This window comes from Pteropus alecto, unplaced genomic scaffold (assembly GCF_000325575.1).
Source record: "Pteropus alecto unplaced genomic scaffold, ASM32557v1 scaffold74, whole genome shotgun sequence".
Classification (NCBI taxonomy): Eukaryota; Metazoa; Chordata; class Mammalia; order Chiroptera; family Pteropodidae; genus Pteropus; species Pteropus alecto.
Window position 1 is genome coordinate 647,612 of NW_006436291.1, and position 6,010 is coordinate 653,621.

Genomic DNA, 6,010 nt, shown 5'->3' on the forward strand with positions numbered 1-6,010 from the left:
CTCCCCTTCCGGCCGGTTGGCGACACGGCGAGAGAGGTTGTCGGGCGTAAGGGACACAGGGGCGTGTGTGCCGAAGCCCGGAGAGTCACGGTGGACGTCCGGGGGGTGGCGGGAGCGAGTGGGCCTGCGACGGGCCGCGGACCCCGTGGAGGACAGCGGCCCGAACTCACGCGGAGGTTCGCTTTTAGGGCGGACCCCCCACCTCCCGCCCCGTGTTTAACTTCGCGCCTGCGGTGGCCGACCTAGCTCGTCTAGGATGCAGCCACAGAGGCAGCGACAACACCCTCTCCTTTCGTCACAAGGAAGCGTCCTTCCCGGAATCCCCCCGCAGTTGCTGTCAGATGTCCGCGGACAGGGTCCCTTCGCGCGCGCCTCGCGCAGACGGAGGGGAAGCGGACGAGCGTGGGCTCCGGCCAGCGGGGCCGGGCGTCCGTCAGGCCCCACGCCGCAGCTCCAAGGGCGCATAGCGGCCATCAGGAGGAGTTGGAGGCCAAGTGGGGACAACCGAACCTGCCACAAACCTGCTGGAACCCACAGGATGGACTGGTCACACGCATGTCCTGCAGGAGCAGTGGGCACCGGTCCTCACAGGAGGACACGCCTGGCCCAGGAGTGGGGCAAGCCGAAGGCTGCACGCCGGCCCCCACCAGTGAGGTGAGCGGCAGCCACCCCTGGACCCCTGCCCTGCCCTTCCAAGTGTAAAAACGTCGCGGCTTTCCCCGTCCCACGCAGAATGCCTCTCGTGGCCCAGTTAGGACACCTGCAGGAAGGAGAATTCTAGTGAAGTGGTCCGGCCCAGCCTAGTTGCCACACCCCACGGAGGCCATCACCATACCAGAAAGTCAGTTGGGGTCCTGTTAGGAGTGAGGAAAGGGAGCGACTGGTTACTGAGCGGGGAACCGAAAGTCCCCGCCACAGAAGCCACTGGAGAATTTTACACAGATTTTAAAATAAAAATCCCCTTGTAAAAAAGATGGCTCGTTCCAGCCCTGACTTTACAGGGCGCTCTTGGCTGTCATTGTCCACTCCCCTTGGGGCGCTTTAGATCCTTTGCTGCTCAGGGACAGATGACCAGCGCCTCCGCCCGTTTCTGGATCCAGAGCCCCTCAGGCCCAGAGTCCCAGCCGTCCACGCTGCCTGGCCCTTCCGTTTCACCTTTGATCTCTGAAAGTGTTTTGGTTTTTATATATTTTTTTGAACGATCTGTTGTAGCCATGAGTGGAGGGAATCGGGGAAGGTCTCTGAACGTGAACTTGTAATGCCTTCCGCCCAGAGGAAGTAAATGTTTTTCAAATAAAGGACAATAAAAGAGTTTTGTCCTATTTTGGTTTTCCTGTTTTATACCTCGGGTGAAATGCGGTAAGTTACGCCTGACGGTTTTCCAGTTACTAGTGTTCTCCTACATCAAGACAGAAACAAGTCATCGAATTGTTTAAAACTTGAAGTCTGCTTTATAGAAAGTTGAAAATAAGGACACTTGGCATCTCTAGATCAGTTTCACGGGTTTCAGAATGGCCAGTTATTTTCCGGGAGGTGTTCAAAGTGCTCTGAGCAGCCGGTTCTGTTTCATCAGGCTCGGCTTTGCCTGCTGGGCCCTCGTCATAAAGTGCCGCAGTTGGAATGTGTCATCGTTCCTTGCAAAGAATTAAGACAGCAGAGAAAAGATATCCCCTCCTCCTCTTGGGGGTGACCAAGTCCTTCCTGGGGGCTCATGCCGAGGAGTGCGCCTCCCATGATGTCCCCGAAATGGCTGGGTTCGCACCGCGCCCAGCTAGACTCCCGGCTTTGACTCCCTTTCGTGTCCCTTGGAGCTGTCCCTCCTTCCCTGGACGCCCATCACTGCAGTGAGAACCGGCTTACGTGGGAACTTGTTCTGTAGCCTGGGGGCCCTCGAGACGTCTTCTGGGGTGGGGTTCTGCCTGTCGAGAGCCACATGGAGCATCCAGGGCAGAGGCTGGGACGTGGGGTGAGCATAGAGCCCGGTGGCAGGTGGGCGTCCAGTCCACTTTGAATGAATGAGTGAGTGAATGAATGAAAGCGTGTCCCCTGAATCACCAGCTGCCGTAACGTTTCAGTAATTTCTGATAAACAGCACACTCGTTCTTTGAAGAGAAAGCAGTGGAGACAGATGCAGCTGCTTCTTGAGGAGCCGGGGTTGCACAGACGGCGAACGCCTCTCACACACACTGACGTCGAATGCACTAAAGGCTTTAGTTTTCAGCATCTGACTAGAAGCTCTCAAACACCAAGTCTCGCTTGAACAGACTGATGATGCGAGCTCATTTGCAGGCCAAGGTCTAGGTGTTCATCATCTTGGAATTCACACGTGACCGGGTGAAAACACTATCTCGACACCAGCGTATCTGTTTCCTGTTGCAGTTGTAACAGATCACCAGAAACTCAGCAGCTTGCGACGCCACATTTATCACCTCGCGGCTCCGAGGCCAGAAGTCCGACCTGGTCTCCCCGAGCGAAATCAAGTTCCTCCTGAAGCTCTGGGGGGAGAGTGGGCTCCTTGCTCCCCCAGGTTCAGGGCCTCCTGATCCCGTGGCTGCAGCCCCACCTATCACTGTCCATCGTCACATCTTGGACGCTGCGCCGCCTTCCTGTCTGATGAGGACCCAGGATACTCTTCCCATCCCAACATTTGGGGCTCGGTCATGTGTACGTGGTCCCTTGTGCCATGTAACTGGCGTGTCCACAGTTTTGGGAGTTAAGACGTGGACATGTTTGGGCATCGCTGTCTCCCACAGCTGGTATCAGCACACCCCCCGAAGGAGCCGTCTTTGCTGGGGTGCAGGGATGAGCTGACGTGTCAGTGAGTGTGAGTGTTGCCTACGCCAGTTGGGACCCCAGGATGGAACCCGTGCCTACCCACAAGGGCACCGCTCACCAAGACAATCAAGGAGTCAGGGGTAGACCAGGGCCCCCGTGTCACCCATGACACCTGTGACACCTGTGACACCCGGCCCATTTTCAGGCCTAAGCCACGTTTGGACCCAGACGTGTTGATTCAAGGAGAAAGCAGGCTCCGAGGAGGGCAGGCTGCAACGCCACAGCCCCTGCACCCAGCGAGGAGTCCACCTACCACCCCAAGGGTGCCACGACCTTGTGCACACGGGAAAGGGGACTCTTCAGGGACAGGTGGACATAAGCCGGGTTGATATTCCTACGCGAAGACCTAACTGTCACCATGGCCCCTGTGAAAACGAAGGCACGTGGAGACCGAGTGCTAACCACGGCCGGCCCCGGATACGGCTTGTGGGCCCACTGGTCCGTGCCCCTCACTCCCAGGTCGTCTTCCTGTCCCCGACTGCACCACAGCACAGACAGACATCCAGCAGGCAGCCTCGTCCCTGTGTGAACTGTTTTCTGTGCCTTCCATGCTCTGACATCGGGGCTCACCAACTGGGGACAGACTGCCCCTCCCAGGGCCAGCCAGTTCTCCAAGACATAAAAGCACTAACCATAAAAATACTGATAAATGCATCACATTAAAAGTCCTCTCATTTATCAAAAAGACAGCGTAGGGGAAAGTTAAAAGTTGAGCCCAAAACAAACGAAGCTATTGGCAATTTTTATATCCAATAAAGATTGGTGTGCACAACATGTAATCCAATAAAGGTCAATATGCAGAACGCATAAAGAACGGTAATTCAATAAAAAAGATAAAAATAAATCCATTTGGATTAATAGGAAAAAGTATGAACCAACAACTCGGAGTAGAGGAAAACGAATGGCCAATAAAGATATGAAGACACCCCACTTTACCAGCTAGCAGGAAAATGAAATTTTATCCCCATTTCGTGCTCCTTAGCTGCAAAATCGAGGTGACAGCCCGTGCGTGAGCCGTGGGTCCTGCTGCTGTCCGAGGGTGTCCATCGGTGCCTGGCGAGCCTCTGGGATGCGTCTGCTCGGCTGCGAAGGGCCGACGCCCACGTGCCCTTCTGAGGCCTTTAGAGGGACAAATGGAGATGCGTCGGGACACAGGCAAAGATGTCCCCTACTGCCGTTACCTCCCTGTCTCCAGGATTCACAGTAGCTTTCTAGTCATCATGGTTTCCTCCTAGCGTCCCTTCTCCTGTTCCCTCTCTGAGGTGCAGGGTCACACCTTCGTGTTCCTTGTCTGCCCCTTTAGGGGGTGTCTTTAGGAGAGGAGCAGAGAACAGTGGTCGGTCTGTCCTGGAGACCCCCAGGCTGCGCGGAGGCCGCGTGCGGGTCCGGGGGGTTCTGACGTGCGCCTCCCTGTGTCACGCTCCCTTTGGGAACCCCTGCACTTGCTGCGGGGAGGGCGGAAACCCCCGCAGGAGCTCCCCTGTGCGAGCGCGGCGCCTCGCCTTCCGAGTGCTGTGCGCCTGCGGGGAAGGGGAAGTGGATTTAAGAGAGAGCCGAGGACACGGCGCTGCAGGAGCTTGGGAGGCTAGACGCCATCTCCGGCCAGACACTGGTCCCCACGTGGGAAATCTACCCCGAGACCGGATGCGCGTGTGGGCCAGGCAACCGGCCTGCAGGAGGTGGTGGGTGCGGCCCACCTAGGTTACCACGCTGCTGCCGTAAAAGTAACATGGCGCGCGCGGCGGCTCAACACCGCGCTGACTTCTCCCTCGTTCTTCAGGCCCCAGGCTGGTGGGCTGGCGGTCCCCCAGTGGTCGACCGATAGCCAGCCGGGCACTGGCCCCTAAAGTGTGGCCCAGGAAGTACACAGATCACCTCTGCTCCCATTTCGCTGATCAGGCAGGGCGAGGAGCCACACTGAATTTAAAAGAGGGGAGGCGACCGCAGCTTCCGCCATGGCAGGAGACTGAGTCCTACCGCAGGTGGGGGCCAGGTGGGGGCCAGGTGGGGGCCGTGAGGCCTGGACAGAGCCTAGGGCGGCTGAAGCATGTGCGCAGAGGGGGGTGGGGGCGGCGGCGGGAGAGCTCCGCGGGCTCGGTGACCCTGCTTTCTGTGAACTATGTGCCGTGCTGCAGAAGGCTCTTCCAGAGCCTCACGGGGGGCGGGGGGTGAGAAGGGGACGGCCAGCTCCGTGGCCTGGCTCCCAGGCGGAATTTAAGGAGGCAAAGGCTCCAAAAGTCAAACAACCCATACCGAAGCGATGGACTCTTCAGTGACGAGGTGTCAGGAGCAGGGCGCTAGGCGATACTCGAAGGGCCCAGATCTCCTGGTGCGTTCGCTGTGCTGAGCACTTTACGCGCGGTCTCACGCGGCTGCGCCAACGCGCGGAGGCGCATGGGGTCACACCGAGCCTCGCGCCCCCGAATAGGCGGCGAAAGCTGTGGAAAGAGCTCAGCAGTCAGCGCCCAGGCCCCTATAGCAGCTGTGTAGGGCCAGGGGACGGTGGGCGACGCAGGCGCACGGTCCCCAGGCAAGCATGCCGCGTGGACCTGTGCCAGGGGCTCCAGCTCAGGACTGGTGCCATGCGGGCCACGTTGGGAGCGGACCAGGGACCCAGCTCCGCGGACGCTGAGAGCGCGTGTGCCTGTGCTCAGCACCGCCGCGACCACCAGCGCGCAAGTGCGTGTGCGCGCGCGCGCGCGCAGCGAGGCTCTGTGCGGGCCGCGTGGGGAGGGGCTCGCGCACCAGCCCCGGCACCGCCCCTCCCGCGTCCGGTCCCCCATCCTTCACCTGGCCCAGGGAGGGGTCTGCACCGGGCCCGGTACCGCGGGGCTGCGAGTCCCGAGCGAGACCCGGCCTCCGCCCCAGCGCAGCCGCTTCCCTCAGCCCCATCCCGGGCCCTGCGCGGCTTTGTGAAGCGCAGAGACGTAGGCTGCTCCGTCGCCGCCGGTCCGAGGGCCGGCAATGGAGACGCCCAAGGAGGAGACCCCATAGTCTCCGCCGCTCTGCGGGGCGAAGCTGTCCCCGTCCCCGAGACTCCAGGATACTCAGAGTGGACCGTGGCCTCCCCTCCCTAGCTGTCGGCCCCGCTGCCCAGTCGGAGAGGCCCGCGCCCCTCTCGAGGTGGTCGGCGGGTACACAGCACCCAGCGCCACAAGGCGCGCGGGTCCCGCCC

The 6,010-nt window shown here is 59.9% G+C and overlaps 1 long non-coding RNA gene across 1 annotated transcript; it reads left to right on the plus strand.

Annotated features, from left to right (window-relative positions):
* The first annotated feature begins 21 nt into the window (after positions 1–21).
* On the plus strand, positions 22–1,322 carry LOC112480486. The gene is made up of 2 exons (XR_003046601.1): positions 22–841; positions 1,002–1,322. It is a non-coding gene; the product is annotated as an uncharacterized LOC112480486 (long non-coding RNA).
* Positions 1,323–6,010: the final 4,688 nt, after the last annotated feature.